The sequence below is a fragment of the Anabrus simplex genome, chromosome 5 (assembly GCF_040414725.1).
Source record: "Anabrus simplex isolate iqAnaSimp1 chromosome 5, ASM4041472v1, whole genome shotgun sequence".
NCBI classification, from domain to species: Eukaryota; Metazoa; Arthropoda; class Insecta; order Orthoptera; family Tettigoniidae; genus Anabrus; species Anabrus simplex.
In genome coordinates, this window is record NC_090269.1 from 409336124 (window position 1) to 409348194 (window position 12071).

Genomic DNA, 12071 nt, shown 5'->3' on the forward strand with positions numbered 1-12071 from the left:
CACATGAGAGTCCCCTTTTCCTAATAGAAATGAAATGAGAAGTGCATTTGAACTTACAGTTATTTGCAACAATGACGAAATCTGCAATATAGGTGCAAACGTCGGGTATACTAAGATTTTGATCAGCAATACTAAAGCTCGAATTTAGGTACCTTCCCCCCTGATAAACTTATCAGTAGGAAAACCTCCAACAACTATTAAACGCGCACAATATAAAGGGGCAGATTCAGGTAAAATATTCACTATTAGCTTTCTACATGGCCATTTCTTTAGTGATTTCAAAGAATCTGAGAAATCTCGAATATCTCCCAGGGTAAAATATTCTAATCCCCAGTTCTCTTCCTAATTTTATATTCATATTGTCATGCTTCCTACTTTCAATAAATCTATTCAAGGTTATTCGTATACAAATATCTATCCCCACCATCTCTTCGCTGAGAGTTCGGTACATACCACGTACATACAGATGAACCGCCTACAAAAATTCTCGAATTTCGGAAGAAGATAACGTAATTTTTTAAATCTTGACAGAAACAGGAACACGCAGTCTACCAAACATACTGAATAAGATTTCATTGTCGTTCATTTTAAAGCATGCGATAATTACATAATGATGTCTTATTAATAGTCAACAAATTTGACCCCTTAACCGCATTCGATAAGATTAAACCCACCGAACTGCGAGCCATTGAGAGATTGTACAGTGATTCCCCGATCATAAAGCCCCTTATTTATATTGGAAAATTACAACACGATGATACGAGTTCTCGAGACATCACAAGTGTCAGGAACTGTACGTTCAATTCCAGGTACTGACAATTTTGGTTTTCTGATAATATCAATAATAATAATAATAATAATAATAATAATAATAATAATAATAATAATAATAATAATAATAATTTACCGAGCTGAGTGGCCTTGCTTGTTAAGGCGCTACCACTATTGAGTGGAGCTCTGAATTCTTGAGCAGGAGTTGGTTCGAACCTTTCCGTTAGCTATTATGAAGTATTTCTTGTGGATTTCCAATTTTACTGCCAGACAATTGCTATTCATAGGCCACAGTCGATTCCTTCCTCGTCGTTATCCAATTTCGTTTCATCTTAGTTAGCTCCTTAGGTGAGTTTGGTGTCAGCAAAATCATTCGGCCGTAAAAACGTGTCACATAATATCCTTCTCACTTCATCCCTGACCCCGCATCAGGAAACGGGATTGAAGGGTAGGTTTACCTTTATATGATTGTTATTTGTGTTATTAACACTATTAATATTATTTTATCAATATTAACTTTTAGTTTTTAAAACAATATAGGTTAATTTAATGCCTACCCGAACTTACAAAACTCATGGACCTCAGGCTGTCCATTGGAGCATGTCTGAACCCAGGCTGAGAACATGGCTGGATGAGACAGCCGGACAGACAAGGCATACGGGTACATAGATGAATATAACTGAGTCTCAGTACTGACATGCAGGAAAATATAATTTATGGTACGAGGACAATAAGAAAATGTCCCTAACAGACATAGGAAGGAGATTCTTCTGTTAGTAAATGCAGAGTGGGTCTCGGTCCACAAGTGGCCACGGTTGGCCCGTGGTCCGACAGCTCTGCACTCTGACCGGCCAACCGAGCAGCGGAGGGGTAGCCACGGCTCTACCATGGCTCTGCATTGGCCCTAACCGTTGTCTGTCCTGAAAACGGTTTTCCGTGATTTTCCATTCTCCTGCACTAAGCCGAATGCCGGGACAGTTCCTAGTATAGGCCACGGCCGCCGAACTCTTCACCTTCTCCGAGCATGTCCTTCACCGTAACAAATCTCCCGGCCTGAGAGACAGCATCACCGTCTCAGTGGCCCGCCTCTCCCTTCGGGGAACGAATGAAAACATTTTAGTAACAGAAGTAGTAGCAGATACTTCTTTCACCAATGCCTGCCACATTTCAGTAGATTTAATATTGAGAAGATGGAGAAACATATTAGATACAGTAGTAGCTGCTGAGCCTACTATTGGCGGCAGTAGTATAATTGGATGGTTCGGCCGCCTCCTCCTCCTCCCGCGGGAAATTTGAATTCTGGCGGGAAATTTGAATTTTGGCGGGAAATTTGAATTTTGGCGCGAGATTTGATTTTGTAAACAAAGCCACGTGCTTTTTGACAGCTGTCATCAACAACAACGCATCGCTAACCTCACTGCTGCCATCTTGATGGGCCTAACACTCAGTACTGCCAACTTAACCTAACTAGCGCGAGGTAAACAAATCCACGTGTTTTTGACAGCCACGCGCTTTTTGACAGACAACAACGCATCGCTAACCTCAGTACTGCCATCTTGACGGGCCTAAACCTCAGTGGTACCAAGTTAACCTAACTAGCGCGAGCTAAACAAATCCACGTGCTTTTTGACAGCCACGTGCTGTTTGACAGACAACAACGTATCGCAAACCTCAGTACTGCCATCTTGACGGACCTAAACCTTAGTGGTACCAACATAAACTCACTAGCGTGAGATGAACAAATCCACGTGCAGCTGCCATCCGCCATCTTTAATCCAAAGAGCACAGTGCTGCTCTCTGTAGTAGCGGGCAATTTGAAAAGTTCTGTTAGCTGTCATCCGCCATCTTTAATCAAGAGATCACCGTGCTGCATTCTATAGCTAGATACCTTTGAAATGTGGTGGTGGCAAATTGAAAAATTCCACGGGCTCTTGTTTAGTAAACAAACTCACCGTGCTGCCCTCTTTATGGCAGTAGCTGCAAATTCGTCACCTGTCATCCGCAGCGCTGCCATCTTGGCGGGCCTAAACCTTAGTGCTATAAACTTAACCTCACTAGCGCGAGATAAACAAATCCACGTGCAGCTGCCATCCGCCATCTTTAATCCATAGAGCACAGTGCTGCCCTCTTTAGCTACTTACCTTTGAAATGTGATACGTCACAGCGGTCATCCGCCATCTTGTATCGCAAACCTCAGTGCTGCATTCTTTAGCTAGATACCTTTGAAATGTAGTGGCGGCAATTTGAAAAATTCTTTATGCTGTTGTTTGGAAACAAAGCCATGTGCTTTTTTGACAGCTGTCATCCGCCATCTTTAATCCAGAGAGCACCGTGCTCCCCTCTTTAGCTACTTACCTTTGAAATGTGGTACGTCACAGCTGTCATCCGCCATCTTGCATCGCAAACCTCAGTGCTGCACTCTTTAGCTAGATACCTTTGAAATGTAGTGGCGGCAATTTGAAAAATTCTTTATGCTCTTGTTTGGAAACAAACCTATGCGCTTTTTTTGACAGCTATCATCAACCATCTTTAATCCAGAGAGCACCGTGCTACCCTCTTTAGCTACTTACCTTTGAAATGTGAAGGTGGTAAATTCTACACGCTCTTGTTTGGAAACAAACCCATGTGCTTTTCTGACAGCTGTCAACCGCCATCTTTAATCCAGAGAGCACCGTGCTGCCCTCTTTGTGCCGGTGGCAAATTCCACATGCCTTACAAACTCACGTGCTTTTTGACAGCTGTCATCCACCATCTTGCATCACAAACCTCTGTGCTGTACTCTTTAGCTAGATACCTTTGAAATGTGGTGGCGACAAATTCCACGTGCTCTTGTTTGGAAACAAAACACGTGCTTTTCTGACAGCTGTCATCGGCCATCTTTAATCAATAGAGCACTGTGCTGCTATCATGCGGGTAATTTCGTCAGCTGTCATCCGCCATATTTAATCCACAGAGCACCGTGCTGCTCTCTGTAGTAGCGGGCAATTTGAAAATTCTGTTAGCTGTCATCCGCCATCTTTAATCAAGAGATCAGCGTGCTGCCATATTTAGCTAGATACCTTTGAAATGTGGTGGTGGCAAATTGAAAAATTCCACGTGCTCTTGTTTAGTAAACAAACTCACGCGCTTTTTGTCAGCTGTCATCCGCCATCTTACATCGCAAACCTCAGTGCTACACTCTTTAGTTGAAAAATGGTGGCGGATAATTTAAAGAGAAAAATTCTACAGCAGCCATCTCTCGACGCTAATTGCACAAGATGGTGGCTATACATGACTCCTTAGAGGTGCTTGTGCAAGATGATCGCTATACATAGGTTCTTATGAGACGCCCTTGGGATGCTTGCGCAAGATGGCGGTTATACAAGGCTCCTTATGAGACACCCTAGGGATGCTTGCGCAAGATGGTGGTTGCTCTTATGAGGCGGCTTAAGGATCCTTGCACAAGATGGCTAGAGACGCCCCCTAAGGATGCTTGCGCAAGGTGGCGGCTATACATAGCTCCTCATGAGACAGCCTAGGGGTGCTCGCACAAGATGGCGGCTACTCTTATGAAGAAAGCTAGCTTAGAGGCTACTGCGCAAGATAACGGTTGCTGTTATGCATGCGGTGGAGAGCAAATTGAAATTCTATGTGCTTAATCAACAGAGCACCCTGCTGCCCTCTTTAGCTGAAATGTGGTGGTGGATAATTTGAAAAATTCTTTTGACAGGTGTCATCTTTAAACAATGACGACTATACATAGGCTGTTAAGACCTTATCATTCTCCTCCTCCTCCTTCTCTACCTCCTCGTCCTCCTCCACCTCTTATGTCAAGGCATAGCTTTATATCGAACAAGTTTAAACCTGCATCGCGAAGGCAAGCGCGTGCAGCGATAACATTATTGTACATGTTTAGACTTGCGAAACATAAGAAGAGTAGAATCAAACGCTGTACTCGATACAACATGTGATCGGAACATTGATTGATGTGTTCAGAACACAAAATAAGTGATCAAGACTAGAATCGAACACTGTACTCGATGTCGTTAACTTCAACATGTGATTAAAACATTGTTTGGTGTGTTCAGAACACTACATAAGTAGAATCGAACGCTGTACTTAATACAACATGTTAGGGGATACCTTTCTTCTAAGAAGATCAGATTGAAACATAACAAGACTAGAATCGAACACTGCACTCGATGTCGTTAACCTTAACATGTGATCAGAACATTGATTGATGTGTTCAGATCATTAAACAAGTAGAACCGAACACTGTACTCGATACAACATGTTAGGGGATACCTTTGTTCTAAGAAAATTAGATTGAAACATAACAAGACTAGAATCGAACACTGCACTCGATGTCGTTAACCTTAACATGTGATCAGAACATTGATTGATGTGTTCAGATCACTAAACAAGTAGAACCGAACACTGTACTCGATACAACATGTCAGGGGATACCTTTGTTCTAAGAAAATTAGATTGAAACATAACAAGACTAGAACCGAACACTGTACAACATGTTAGGGGATACCTTTGTTCTAAGAAAATTAGATTGAAACATAACAAGACTAGAATCGAACACTGCACTCGATGTCGTTAACCTTAACATGTGATCAGAACATTGATTGATGTGTTCAGATCACTAAACAAGTAGAACCGAACACTGTACTCGATACAACATGTCGGGGGATACCTTTATTCTAAGAAAATTAGATTGAAACATAACAAGACTAGAACCGAACACTGTACAACATGTTAGGGGATACCTTTGTTCTAAGAAAATTAGATTGAAACATAACAAGACTAGAATCGAACACTACACTCGATGTCGTTAACCTTAACATGTGATCCGATACAACATGTTAGGGGATACCTTTGTTCTGAGAACATTAGATTGAAACATAGCAAGACTAGAATCGAACACTGTACTCGATACAGCATGTGATTAGAACATTGTTTGATGTGTTCAGAGCAAAAGTACAACTTCAATGATTGACCTAGTGTAAAAATCAGAAACAAACACTGTGCACTTATCGCATAGCTATCTCGCCTATCACTTGCCTAGTACGAAAATCAAAAACACACTGTGCACATATCGCATAGCTAACTCGGCAACACTTCAAATGATTTGCTTAGTGGGAAAATAAAAAATCTATACCGCGTAGCTAACTCGTTCACCGCACTGCTAAGACGCTTAGTAATTGCAAATACACTGATATATGTCATGCGAAAGTCAAGAAAGCACACTGCGTAGCCAAATCGCAAGGTCACTCGCTTAGTAATTGCAACACGACTAGTACACTGATACACGTTAATCTTTTTTACTTTCTCGAAACACACACACGCACACGGATAAGAATGTTGTGAGATACTACATACTTACATGTTTTTTTTAAAATAGGCGGATGAAAGATCATAAATTATATGTACACATGTTGTCTCCTCCAAGTTGTAAGACGAAATAGACGCAGTACTGCGAGTTTCCGCCATAGCTCGCGAACGGAAGTAGCATGATATCTCAGCAAAAAAAAAATACGCGTGAGCTTGCATACATGCAAGTCAGACACAATGATGGATACCGCGATTCAAATCCTGGCAACTTATGCCGTCAGGAAGGGCATCCGTCTAGATCATGTAATTACACGTTATGACGATCGCGCAGGTCCCTCGCCTAGCATTTGCTATTTCTTTACGGCTTCCGACAGTAGGAGTTCGAACCTGCTATCTCCCGAAGTAGCGAGAATGATTGCGGGTACAAGAGTGTTGAGGGTGATTCATTTGTCGGATGGAGGTGATAAGCCTTGTGCGGGCTTCATCGGTAGGAGTAGGCTATGTGCCGGTGCCGGGACATCTAGTTATAAAACCCGCTACAACAGATTTGTCGCGTATACTGCGATTTAAAATCCTAGTCCTTTAACGTCAGGAAGGGCAACCGACCTTAAAACAATAGTGTATGATGTAAGAGGCTAGATACTAATAGTTTATGCGTCAAGTAGGGCATCTAGCTATTAAACAATAGTTTGTGATGTGGGACACAATTTAAAATCTTGTTTCTCTCATCAAAAATAACACCCGGCTGTAAAATTAATTCTTGCGATTTAAAATCTTAGTTCTCGCGTTAGGAAGGGTATCTAGCAGTAAAACAGATTATCGCGAGTAAAAATCATAGTCCTCGCGTCAAGGAGGGTAAATAGCCGTAAAACTATGGTGTATGATGTAAGAGGCTAGATACTGTAATTTAAAATCTTATTTCTTGCGTCACGAAGGGTAACTAGTTTTAAAACAAATTCTTGCGATTTAAAATCTTAGTTTTTCGTCAGGAAGGGCATCCGGCCGTAAAACAATAGTTTGTGATACAGCGATTTAAAATCTTAGTTCCTGCACCAAGAAGAGCATCTAGTTGTTAAAACCCGATTCTCGTGTTAGAAAGGGCAACTAGTTGTAAAACAGATTCTTATTCCCAGTTCTTTGACGTCAGGAAGGGCAACCGGTAGAAAACAATAGTGTATGATGTAAGAGGCTAGATACTGCTAGTTTTGTGTCAGGAAGGGTAACCAGTCGTAAAACAGATTCTTGTGAAGTGTAACACTAGATACTGCGATTTAAAATCTAAGAAGTGCATCTAGCTGTAAAACCCCGATTCTCGTGTTAAAAAGAGCATCTAGTTGTAAAACAGATTCTTAATCCCAGTTCTTTGACGTCAGGAAGGGCAACCGACCGTAAAACAATAGTGTATGATGTAAGAGGCTAGATACTAATAGTTTATGAGTCAAGAAGGGCATGTAGTTATTAAACAATAGTTTGTGGTGTGCGACACAATTTAAAATCTTGTTTCTCTCATCAAAAATAACACCCGGCTGTAAAATTAGTTCTTGTGATTTAAAATCCTACTTCTTGCATCACGAAGGGTAACTAGTCTTAAAACAAATTCTTGCGATTTAAAATCTCGCGTCAGGAAGGGCATCCGGCTGTAAAACAATAGTTCATGATACAGCGATTTAAAATCTTAGTTCCTGCACTAAGAAGAGCATCTAGCTGTAAATCCCCGATTCTCGTGTTAAACAGAGCAACTAGTTGTAAAACAGATTCTTAATCCCAGTCCTTTAACGTCAGGAAGGGCAACCGGTCGAAAACAATAGTGTATGATGTAAGAGGCTAGATACTAATAGTTTATGTGTCAAGAAAGGCATGTAGCTATTAAACAATAGTTTGTGGTGTGGGACACAATTTAAAATCTTGTTTCTCTCATCAAAAATAACACCCGGCTGTAAAATTAATTCTTGTGATTTAAAATCTTAGTTCTCGCGTTAGGAAGGGTATCTAGCAGTAAAACAGATTATCGCGAGTTAAAATCTTAGTCCTCGAGTCAAGGAGGGTAAATAGCCGTAAAACTATGGTGTATGATGTAAGAGGCTAGATACTGTAATTTAAAATCTTATTTCTTGCATCACGAAGGGTAACTAGTCTTAAAAAAAATTCTTGCGATTTAAAATCTTAGATTTGCGTCAGGAAGGGCATCCGACCGTAAAACAATAGTTTGTGATACAGCGATTTAAAATCTTAGTTCCTGCACCAAGTAGAGCATCTAGTTGTTAAAACCCGATTCTCGTGTTAGAAAGGGCAACTAGTTGTAAAACAGATTCTTATTCCCAGTTCTTTGACGTCAGGAAGGGCAACCGGTAGAAAACAATAGTGTATGATGTAAGAGGCTAGATACTGCTAGTTTTGTGTCAGGAAGGGTAACCAGTCGTAAAACAGATTCTTGTGAAGTGTAACACTAGATACTGCGATTTAAAATCTAAGAAGTGCATCTAGCTGTAAAACCCCGATTCTCGTGTTAAAAAGAGCATCTAGTTGTAAAACAGATTCTTAATCCCAGTTCTTTGACGTCAGGAAGGGCAACCGACCGTAAAACAATAGTGTATGATGTAAGAGGCTAGATACTAATAGTTTATGAGTCAAGAAGGGCATGTAGTTATTAAACAATAGTTTGTGGTGTGCGACACAATTTAAAATCTTGTTTCTCTCATCAAAAATAACACCCGGCTGTAAAATTAGTTCTTGTGATTTAAAATCCTACTTCTTGCATCACGAAGGGTAACTAGTCTTAAAACAAATTCTTGCGATTTAAAATCTCGCGTCAGGAAGGGCATCCGGCTGTAAAACAATAGTTCATGATACAGCGATTTAAAATCTTAGTTCCTGCACTAAGAAGAGCATCTAGCTGTAAATCCCCGATTCTCGTGTTAAAAAGAGCAACTAGTTGTAAAACAGATTCTTAATCCCAGTTCTTTAACGTCAGGAAGGGCAACCGGTCGAAAACAATAGTGTATGATGTAAGAGGCTAGATACTGCCAGTTTTGCGTCAGGAAGGGCAACCAGTCGTAAAACAGATTCTTGTGATTTAAAATCTCGCGTCAGGAAGGGCAACCGGGCGTACCGTAAAACAATAGTGTATAATGTAAGAGGCTAGATACTGCGATTTAAAATCTAAGAAGTGCATCTAGCTGTAAAACACCGATTCTCGTGTTAAAAAGGGCAACTAGTTGTAAAACAGATTCTTAATCCCAGTTCTTTGACGTCAGGAAGGGCAACCGGTCGAAAACAATAGTGTATGATGTAAGAGGCTAGATACTTCCAGTTTGCGTCAGGAAGGGCAACCAGTCGTAAAACAGATTCTTGTGATTTAAAATCTCACGTCAGGAAGGGCAACCGGCCGTACCGTAAAAAAATAGTGTATGATGTAAGAGGATAGATACTGCTTTTTAAAATTCTAAGAAGAGCATCTAGCTGTAAAACCCCGATTCTCGTGTTAAAAAGAGCATCTAGTTGTAAAACAGATTCTTAATCCCAGTTCTTTGACGTCAGGAAGGGCGACCGACTATAAAACAATAGTGTATGATGTAAGAGGCTAGATACTGCTATTTAAAATCCTAGAAGGGCATCCAGTTGTAAAACAGATTCTTGTGATTTAAAATCTCACGTCAGGAAGGGCAACCGACAGTAAAACAATAGTGTATGATGTAAGAGGCTAGATACTGCTTTTTTAAATGCTAGAAGGGCATCCAGTTGTAAAACAGATTCTTGTGATTTAAAATATCGCGTCAGGAAGGACAACCGGCCGTAAAACAGATACTTGTGATTTAAAATCTCATGTTATGGAAGGGGTCACTCGGCTGTAAAATATATTTGTAATCCTGGCCCTGTTACGTTAGGAACCACATCTAGCTGTAAAAACAGGAGCTCCAAACATTTACAGTTTTAAGCTTTAGGAACGGGCTATGGGTTACATTTTTTGTTCTACCGCATAGAACACTATCTTTGAAGTTGTATCGGCGCAGTTAGTCAGAGCGAAGTGCGGAATGCATGTGTTAACTGAAATTGTACACTCACCTTCCGGCTGTAGTAACCTTGAACGAGGACACTGCGTGCTGATAAGCCACTTATAACTCACGCAACGTTTCCTTAGCCGCGTAGCATTTAGCTCGTGTAAGTTCCTAACATAAAATATTATGATTGTACGGAGAGGTTAAAACACAGTGTCAGAACATAGCCTACCCCTATCGAAAGAGCCTGCACGGTGCCGGCATATAGACTACTCCTGTTGAAGGAGCCTGTACAAGGTTTAACACCCCCATCAACAGCCCTACTTAATGATGGCTTTTTTGCATGCCCTCGAAACTACCTAAGAATGTAATATACTACCGTAGGGAGAGGGTAAAACCCGGTGCCGGCACATAGCCTACTCCTACCGAAGAAGCCTGCACAAGGCTTAACGCCTCCATCCGACAGATGAATCACCATCAACATCTTATACTCACAATCATTTTCGAAGGAGTCTGCATAAGGTTTAACGTCCCCATCAAGAGCCCTTACTTAATGCTGGCTTTACGCACGCCCTCAGCCTGTACACAGCTTATCGCCTCCATCCGACAGATGAATCACTATCAAGATCTTGTACTCACAATCATTTTCGAAGGAGTCTGCACAAGGTTTAACGTCCCCATCAACAGCCCTTACTTAATGCTGGCTTTTTGCACGCCCTCGAAACTACCTGAGAATGTAATGCAACAGTAGGATCGCCCCCATCCGACAAATGAATCACCCTCAACACTCTTGTACCCGCAATCATTCTCGCTACTTCGGGAGATAGCAGGTTCGAACTCCTACTGTCGGAAGCCGTAAAAAATAGCAAATGCTAGGCGAGGGACCTGCGCGATCGTCATAACGTGTAATTACATGATCTAGCCGGATGCGTTTCCTGACGGCGTAAGTTGCCAGGATTTGAATCGCGGTATCCATCATTGTGTCTGACATGCATGTATGCAAGCTCACGCGTATTTTTTTTTTTTGCTGAGATATCATGTTACTTCCGTTCGCCAGCTATAGCGGAAACTCGCAGTACTGCGTCTATTTCGTCTTACAACTTGGAGGAGACAACATGTGTACATATAATTTATGATCTTTCATCCCCCCTATTTAAAAAAAATGTAAGTATGTAGTATCTCACAACATTCTTATCCGTGTGCGTGTGTGTGTTTCGAGAAAGAAAAAAAAAGAGTAACGTGTATCAGTGTTCTAGTCGTGTTGCAATTACTAAGCGAGTGACCTTGCGATTTGGCTACGCAGTGTGCTTTCTTGATTTTCGCATGACATATATCAGTGTATTTGCAATTACTAAGCGTCTTAGCAGTGCGGTGAACGAGTTAGCTACGCGGTATAGATTTTTTATTTTCGCACTAAGCAAATCATTTGAAGTGTTGCCGAGTTAGCTATGCGATATGTGCACAGTGTGTTTTTGATTTTCGTACTAGGCAAGTGATAGGCGAGATAGCTATGCGATATGTGCACAGTGTGTGTTTTTGATTTTTACACTAGGTAAATCATTGAAGTTGTACCGTTGCTCTGAACACATCAAACAATGTTCTAATCACTTGCTGTATCGAGTACAGTGTTCGATTCTAGTCTTGCTATGTTTCAATCTAATGTTCTCAGAACAAAGGTATCCCCTAACATGTTGTATCGGATCACATGTTAAGGTTAACGACATCGAGTGTAGTGTTCGATTCTAGTCTTGTTATGTTTCAATCTAATTTTCTTAGAACAAAGGTATCCCCTAACATGTTGTACAGTGTTCGGTTCTAGTCTTGTTATGTTTCAATCTAATTTTCTTAGAATAAAGGTATCCCCTGACATGTTGTATCGAGTACAGTGTTCGGTTCTACTTGTTTAGTGATCTGAACACATCAATCAATGTTCTGATCACATGTTAAGGTTAACGACATCGAGTGCAGTGTTCGATTCTAGTCTTG

At 41.0% G+C, this 12071-nt stretch overlaps 1 protein-coding gene across 4 annotated transcripts in view; it reads left to right on the plus strand.

The window, feature by feature from the left end:
- Positions 1-12071, plus strand: part of LOC136875017 (hemolymph lipopolysaccharide-binding protein) — a 97880-nt gene that overhangs the window by 39566 nt on the left and 46243 nt on the right. The window contains exon 1 of one of the 4 annotated variants that reach the window (XM_067148736.2): positions 769-809. The exons of the other annotated variants lie outside the window; for them this stretch is intronic. The gene's annotated coding sequence lies outside the window, so the exon portion shown is untranslated. Of the gene's footprint in view, positions 1-768; positions 810-12071 lie in introns of those variants that run through there. 4 annotated transcript variants of the gene reach the window in all.